This window comes from Arachis hypogaea, chromosome 16, assembly GCF_003086295.3.
Source record: "Arachis hypogaea cultivar Tifrunner chromosome 16, arahy.Tifrunner.gnm2.J5K5, whole genome shotgun sequence".
Taxonomy (NCBI): Eukaryota; Viridiplantae; Streptophyta; class Magnoliopsida; order Fabales; family Fabaceae; genus Arachis; species Arachis hypogaea.
In genome coordinates, this window is record NC_092051.1 from 84,472,638 (window position 1) to 84,481,768 (window position 9,131).

The following is a 9,131-nucleotide window of genomic DNA, read 5'->3' on the forward strand; positions in this document are numbered from 1 at the left end:
GTTTAAACTTTATAATTTTAGAAATTATTTTGTTAAAAATAATTAAATAGATTCGGAGATAGTTTTATTTTGAATCAATTAATATTTTTAAGTAATCTAATTATAATGGAATATTTTGTATAATTTTAGTAATTGAAAAATAATAAAGAATTGTACAATTTAATTTAAGTAACTTTTATCCTGAAAAAGTTACGATTTATTTTACTAATTTGATATCTTATTTTATGAATTAATTAATTAAGAGTAATTAAATTAGTTTTATTCATATTTGAAGTTTAAGTTAATTAATATTCTTATGTAATTTTTATAATTGGTTATTTCATATGCTTTGGAAATAAAATTTAGTAATGGAAGTGTTATATATTTAATTTAAGTAATTTCTATTATGAATGAATTATGGTTTATTTTATTAGTTTGAACTTTTAGAGATTAATTTATTAGGAATGATTAAATGGATTTTTATAAATACTTTAAGTTTAAGTAATTTTATTATAATTAGATATTTTGTAAATTGAAATTAAAGTTTCAGATATAGAAAAATAATAGAGATTTGTATGATTTAATCTAGAAAATTGATATTTGAATTTAAATTGTACTTTACAAAATATAATTAACTTGTTCATTTTATAATTTAAATTAGAAATAATTGATTGAACTTAGCAATATGTTGATAAATAATGTTCCTAAATATTTTTAATAGAGTATATTTGATTCTAAAATTACTCTACTATTCAATTTTATTAAAATATCTATTCATATCTATCCATATTCTTTTATAAAATCCTAATTTCTAACCCTAATTCCCAAATCAAACTCAGAAACCCTAATTTCCCAAATTGAAAACCCTAAGTTCCTAATCAGAAACCCTAACCTACCCACTTTCTTCTCCCTTCAGCCGCACCATACCCCCCTTTTCTTCCTAAACCTAACGTAGAAACGGAAACAGAGAGCAAAGAGAGAGGGAAGAGCTGCTACCGCGCCGCCATGACCGCCAGACTGCCGCCGCAAGGAGCCCGTGCCACCATCGTCGTCATCCTCGTGAACTGCAGCGTCGCCGTTCAACCTCGTCCCGCCGCGTCTCCATGGTCGCCGTTGCTGCGAGCTCGCCACCGTCGAGAAGCTGCCGTCGCGTCTTGTCCCACCGTCACCACCGTTGCCCTGGAGCTCGCCCGCCGTCGTCGTTGAGGGGCCAGCAGAGAGAGAAAACGAGCGCGGGTCAGGGTCGCCACCAAGGAGAGGAGCTATGCTCCACGCCGCCGTCGCCACCAGTCCACAACCACCACTGCGAGGGTTCCGTCGCCGTCATTCCAGTGTTGCCGTTCGTGCCCTTCGTAGCCATCGCCGTCGTCGAGCCGTTGCATCGCCGGACATCATCGCTGGAGGACCGAATGGAGAAGCTAGCCAGTTCTGCTTCTGCCTCTGGTTTCTGGAATCTGAGAAGACGCAATCGCCGCTGCTGGAACTGTTATTGTTGGCGTGGCCCTGTTCTGGCTCTACTCTGAATTGTTACTGCTGCTGTTTGGCTGATGCTGAAGCTTTCCACCACCACTGGAGCTGCCCGGAAACCTTGTTGTTGCTGCTCCGATAATTTATTGTAAGCTATCTGTAGTTCCAATTTTATTGAACTTATTTCCATTTCCGACTCCATTTCATTTGAACTCTATTTTGTTGCCACCGTGGTTACTACTGCGAGAGTGAAGAATGAATCGGAAATAATGCTGCTGCCGTTGATCGGAGATGCCAAACTGTTGTTGCTACTACTTTGAGATGATATGGCTGCTATTAAGGTTGTTGTTCATGAGTACAGCATTCCCAATTTCTATGGATTTCGACACTTTGAGGTAGGGGGTTTAAAACGATTTCAATTTAAGAATGCCTGCAAGGTTTATTGAATAACTGCAAATAGATTTAATAGCTGTGAGTAATTGATTGATTATGTAATTATTGAATTGTGGCTGAAATTGTGATTGGAATGGTTGAGATTGTGATTTGGAATTGTTGATTTGTGATATTGATTGATTATGTGGATTGGGAATTGCTTGATGATTAATTGTTGAGAATTTCTGTATTTTAATGGGTTATGTTGGATTTGTTGCCGTTGAGTTGTTATTTGGTATATTATAATGTTAATGAACTTGGTTGGTGGTTGATTTGGAATTGGTTTTGAGGGGTTTTGAAGGGTTGGATTTTGAATACTAAATAGATTGCTGAAAAACTGATTTTTGAAATTAAAAGGTGACTTTGAAAGTGAATCCGTTATTCAACGATAATCGAAATGATATAAGAGCAAAGGCTGAGTAAAGTATAATAAAAGTTATTGTTGGGACTCAATTTTGAGAAGTTTGAATTAATTATAGAACTAGTTATGATTTTTCAATGTTAAAATGTAAAACTTGATTTTCTGCATTATTTTTAAAGGAAGCCGGAAACTTTGAAAAACTATAACTATTTCTGTGATTATCGGAATTGCGTGGGACTAAGTCCGGATTGAGCTTGGGGATATAGGGAACTGGATTGCTGAATTTGAGACTTTTTCACTAAGTTTATGATTTATGGTGAGTTTTTTGAATCATGGATGTCAAAACTGGTTTTTCTGCAGAACGTTTAATGCAGTAGCAACTTGATTCCTCTATTGAAAATTCTGCAATTTGAATTTTAAAATGGAACCAATTTTAAATAAAATTTTATTCCTATTATTTTAATACCGTAAAATTTCAGAACAATTGGACTTGTAGTTTTAAAGATATGAATTTTTGAAGGATGACGTATTATGCAGAAAAAGCCAGATTCTGTTTTCTTAAATTAGTAACTTTGGGAGTTTATAACTTTTGATCCTGGATAGATATTGAGATGCAACCAATTGGAGGTGAAAATTAAGTATGTTTAGTATATGTGATTTAAATTTCAGAATTTTCCATGTTTTAATAAGTGAGTTATGGGACTTGGAAGAGGTTGTGTTCAATGATTTGTAAAACAGAATTCTGCAGAAAATTACCTAACTTCCAAGCTACGTAACTCCTTCATTAAAAATGGTATGACCCTGGAACTAATTAAGAAAGAAATTTGGATGAGTTATGTTTAACCACATTAATTTTGAAGGTAGTTGGATTTAATTTGGATTTTATATGAAATTTCAAATGTTGTATGGTGCTGCTGTCTTCTGGTTTTAAAACACTGCAGAACAGTCACGGTTTTGTTTATATTCCCGAAGCTATAGTCAGCAAAAAATTATGATTTTTGATTTAATAGAAAGCTTAATCCGAGACGGTCGCATGGATATAAAGTTTGCGCAATTCCAAATTCATTTGATATTTTAAAAACAAAATGGAAATCAGGCTGTCAAGTTATGTTGGTAATTATTTTATATATGGAATTTAAGAAATAGATTTTCTATTATCAAATGTTTTTGAGGATATATTGTTGTGGCAATTACTGAAAGAGGCTGATGAACCTTAGCGTTATATGGCTGATTCAATGTTGGAATTGTTTGATTCTGAATTGATTTGATATTGGAAAGGTTGAAAAGAGCTTGGTAAATTGTTTGGTTGGGACTCGTAAGGGTGGCTAAGTCCTATTTTTAAAGGAGATTATGTCCAAATTTTTCTAAAAGCATAAGGACTTGATCAAAATAAATATTTAAGGCTTATTTAATGATAATAACTTCAATGGTTCTTTTAAGAAAAGAATATTTGGTTTATGAGATTGTTGGTAGGGGCGTGGGTCTAGTCCCGCTTGCTCAGGGCGTAAACCATTGTGCAGGGATGGTGGTTTTGTCCCGCCTGCAGTGAGGACGGTGGTTTTATCCCGCTCACGTATTGATAAATTGTTCAGCAAGGACGGTGGTGTGATCCCGCTTGCATATTATTTTATGTACCCAGTAAGGATGGTGGTTTAATCCCGCTTACTGTGGAGGCAAGGACGGTGGTTTAATCCCGCTTGTGTGTTCCGGGCAAGGATGGTGGTTTAATTCCCGCTTGTCTATGGAACCTACGGATAAGGATGGTGGTCTAATCCCACTTATCCGAGTCGGGTCTGGCAACATAACCGACGCGTGAGCTCATGGCCAGTAGGACAGGCATGCATCATATGCATCTATGTGACATTGTTTGGGTGTGTATATTGTAATTGGTTTGCCTAAGTAAATAATTCTGTTAACTGCTAATTGCTATACTTGATATAATTGCTCTTGATTGTGTTTGAACCTCATTACTTGTGTTTGTAACTGATTGGCTGGTTTGTGGTGAATTGGGTGCTGGTTGAATTGCTTGGGCCTGAGGCCATGATTGGATTGTGTTTGAGGTTTAGTAAGTATGAAAGATTGAGCTGGTTCAGCATAGACTTAATGAACCTATGCTTGGAACAGATTAGTCATTCATACGGTCTAGGAAAACTTTTAAGATTTTTATAAAGGAAAATATGGGTTTAGAATTTTGGATAATTAACTGATGCTTTATAAGATTTTGGATTTTTGAATGTTATGCGGTTGGTTTTCAAAATAAAAGGTTGACACGGCGAGTAAAGATCACTGCAAATGAAAACAGTTTTTCTTTTAAATACTTTTGAGTGAAATTAACTATTTGCGTTTTATTCTTTACTTTCACGGCATTCTCTACCTCTACTGAGAACATGTGGTTTGGTTCTCACCCCCAAATTTTCCACCCTTTCAGCGACAGGTTTGAAGACGCAATTTGAAGCTGCGGGCGATTCTAGAATTTACTTACGAATTAAGTTTATGACTTGAGTTTCTTTCATATACTTTCTTTATGGTTTTAATTGCTTTCATAGAGTTCCCTCGCTCTTGTCCTTTGAGATTTTATTTTACATAGAGGGGTAGGTTTAGTATATTGTATTTGAGTTTTATTTGGTCTCTTTTGTATAAGAATTATTATCAATAATATTTATGTGATTATTATTATTTGTGAATGTTTGAATTATGACTTTAATGAATAAAAAAAACAAAATTTTCTGGCATTTTCTTAAAACTGAAACGCGAACTCGATACAAAGGCTCGATAATTAAGTAGTTAATACTAGAGAAGGTTACGTAATGTTCTTTCTAGTGGAAATACCCTGACTCAAGCAAGGTATTTTGCTGGACGGGACGTTACATTGAACTTGTTTGACTGTCATGTTTTCGTTAGGAAAATGAATCAATTCTTTGGCAATATGATTCTCTAGTTGAAAAAATCCGTCTTCGTAGACCATCTCGAGGAACTCAATTTTTATTTTAGCAAGGGAGCTCTTTTTTTGTGATAGCATGATTCCCCAATCTTTAATGATTTGAGTGAATTGGGCCAGGAGCACCTTATGGGCTTCATTGTCCTTTGAGAACAGTAGGATGTCATCGATGTAAATAAATGTGGAATGTAAAATGGACTCAAAGATTTTGATCATCATTTTTTGGAAGAGAGATGGGGCTACTTTGAGTCCGAATAGCATCACTGTCCACTGATATTGGGCTTCAAGAATGCAAAAGGTTGTTTTGTATCTATCTTCAGGATGGAGCCCTATTTGCCAAAAACTAGCCTTTAGATCAAACTTGCTGAATATTTTTGCTCCACTTAGCCATTGTGTTATAACTAGGATTCTTGGTAGAGGTAATTTGTCATTTTGTAAAAGGACATGGGAGCTACCCTATTCACCAAGAAAATTGTAACACCCTTACTATCAGAACGTCACACTTCCGGTTGTGCTACTCTGATAGCGAGAAGTATTACGATGACTTCAATATATTTAATAATAGAATAGGAGCCTTTGACTCAAAAGCGTATTGATATTTTCTTTGAAAAACCGAAAATATTTTTTTATTTTAATCAAACATGCATATATATTCCAATTCATATCACAATTTCATAAGATATATATACATATACATACAAAACTTCTTATACATGTAACTTACAAATATACATACATACATATCATTAAAACTCCTATCCCTCTTATATTTATAATAATAAAGGCAAGGGAATACTATAACTGTACATACAATAACAGAATAAAATCAGATGCTCGAAAGAAACTCTTTAAACTCTTCGTTCGTCCTAAAAAGAAAAATCTGTAGGGGGAGAACATCGTCCTCGCTGGTTCTAAATAAGTTTAAGGATCGTCATAAGAAGCAAGGTTGTGAGAACCGGACCGGTCATTGAACCGGTCGAGTAACTGGTTTAATAGTTCAATGGTCCAACTGTGGTCGAACCGGTTTAGTTAAATATAAAATAAAATTATTAAAAATACAATATACTACAACCATAATTTTAAGAATACATCATATTTAGTTCTACAATGTGAATTCTATATTCTGTAATTTCTTCTAAATTTTTTCAATCATTCATATAATAATAAAATTTAAAATTTCATAACCCACCCACTAACTAAACTATATCTCATCTCATCATTAAAATTCTACATTCAAATTCAAAGATTACAATTTATAACTAAAAGAAATCATGGCATAAAATACTATATCCATATTCAATCAACAATCACAAACAATCAATAATAATATAAATAATTACTTAATTAGACAAAACTCACTCAATTAATGCCAAATTACTAATTAGAAATAGCTATGGACCAATCTCAACAGCAATATTTTCTCAAGATGTGCAAAACAAACTATCCCTTGCCCCCTTAAAACCCAACTTCATGTTTCAGCCATTACAGCAAAATAAAAACCTCAGCCATTACAGCAAAATTCAGAATTACAGCAATTCAAAATCCAAAATTATATCAATTTTGTTCAGCATTATAAAATTATACCGAAATTCAATTCAGCATTCAAAATCCAGGATCTAAAATTATATCAAAATTAGGAGGATAATTAGAAGAATACATTACAGAATATAGAATTCCACAGTGTAATCACTAGTTTTCAACATTTATTCTCTATACTCTGTTACCACTGTATTCCATTAACAGAAACATGGAGAAGATTATGAATTTCCATAAACAATGTAGTGAAGCAATGCATCATAGCACTATCAACTGATAATAAAAAAAACAACAACAAACAAGTGAAGCAACTCAGAAATCAGAATAAATAAAATTAACAAATAATCAATGACTCATTCCAGACACAACAGAGGAAACAAATAAAAAACTAAAGTGAAAAAGGGAGAAAATCAGTGAAAATAAAGAAGACTACGAAGAAGATGTTGAGGAACGACGAGGATTGAAGAACTCATGGCGACGGCGAAGAGTCCAATTCGGCACGGTTACGTTCGCACTTCACAGAGCGTGGTGCTCGACACAGAGAGAGAGAGAGAGATGGCTCGAAGACAGAGGGATTTTGACGACAAGAAAGAGGCGGCCGATGACGGCGAGGACAGAGGCGGGCTTCACGACGAGCACAGAGACAGTGAGGAGAAGAGTGGCGGCGGCTGAGACTGAGAGTGAGAGAGACACTGAAACAACGAGAAGAAGCCATGCACATCAACTCAAACACAGCTCCACTGCCTCCTTCCTCTGCCGCTTCCGAGGGCTCTGCTCATTCTTCCGCTCCTCTCCAAAGCTGCCACCTTTGAGATTAGGGATTTTGCCAGTTGAGAGTGAGACTGAGAGTGAGCGAGAAGGGAGAGGGGCATTTGGAGGGTCTTCACGCATTTCATTTTTTTTTAAAAGACAAAACGGCACCGTTTTGATGTGAATGAGAGAACCGGGCCTTCAAAAAATCGACCGATTTAACCGGTTCACCGGTTAACCATCGGTTTGATCAGTTTTTTACCGATTTTTTGCAGACAGATTTTAGGCATTAACCGGACCGGCTAACTGATCGGTTCTCGGTTAATCCGGTCGAACTGACCGGTCTAGTCCGGTTTTCAGAACATTGATAAGAAGATATTTAAAAGAAAATTGTTTTACGATTTGCAGTGATTATCGCTCACCTTATGAATCTTTTTAAAACCAACTGTTAATCATCCAAAAACCCAAACTTTTTCGAAAACCATTAATTAATAAACCAAAATCCAAATTTTTATTTTGAATTTATAAAAACTTCAATTAAACATAATATCTCGTAACCTTGCACTACATGTACAAAATGAACAATTTAATCAAATTTACCACCGATTCATCCAATTATGGTCTCCGGCCCAAACATAACCAAATCACGGCCTCCGGCCCAACACAATATCACATCATAGCTTTTGACCCAAAATAATATCGCATCACTGCCTTTCTCCCAACACAATCAAACCACACTTCAACCACCATAATCCAAACCAACAGTCACAATCACAAGTAATGTAGTTCAAACACAATCAAGAGCAATTACATCAAGTATAGCATTTAGCAGTTAAACAGAATTATTTACATAGGCAAACCAAGTAGAATATACAGACTCAAACAATGTCACATAAAATGCATATGATGCATGCCTATCCTACTAACTGTGATATCACATTGTTGGTTATAATTTGCCAACCCGACACATCCTTCTGGGTGTAGCCTCTCTGCCACGTTAGAGATATAGTACCTTGCACACAATCGTTCTGAGGATATGATGCCTGACACACTGTTACTCTGAGGATATAGTGACTGACACACTTGCATGCTCATTCCAAAGATATAATGACTGGCACACTCTTGTGGCAGAGAAGGTTATGCGAGTGGGATACTACCCCAGGCTTCACATGTTCCGAGGATATATTGCCTGGCACACTCTTAACTTCATTCTCGAGTTCAATAATTTTCCAAAGACCCAAAATCATCTTTCTTCACCAATCGGATTCAAATTCTATAAATCCACCAAAACTTCTAAAAATGTAATTCTTTACTTAAACTCAAAACATAGCTCTTTTCATATGAAATCAAGCTCAAAATAAAATACTTTTCTTAATAAACAAAGTTTTAAAACATAATTCATTTCTTTTCTTAATAAATCGAAATCGAATAATATACTTCTTGAATCAAACTTTCTAAATAACTCTTCAAACCAAATATCCACTTTTATAGAAATTTCGTCAGCATCTCCTCTAAAATACAGACTTTGCAACTCTTTAAGGGTCCCAACCAAACCATTTCTCAAACTCTTTTCAAACCATTTCCAAATTCAAAACTAATTCCGATATCTCAAATAAATTCCAATTCTCAAAATCAATTTCCTGAATAAATAAAGTTCTAAACATAATT

At 34.9% G+C, this 9,131-nt stretch overlaps 1 long non-coding RNA gene across 1 annotated transcript; it reads left to right on the forward strand.

Annotated features, from left to right (window-relative positions):
* The first annotated feature begins 751 nt into the window (after positions 1-751).
* Positions 752-4,915, forward strand: LOC140180347 (uncharacterized). Its single transcript, XR_011874340.1, has 2 exons — positions 752-1,841; positions 4,668-4,915. It is a non-coding gene; the product is annotated as an uncharacterized lncRNA (long non-coding RNA).
* Positions 4,916-9,131: the final 4,216 nt, after the last annotated feature.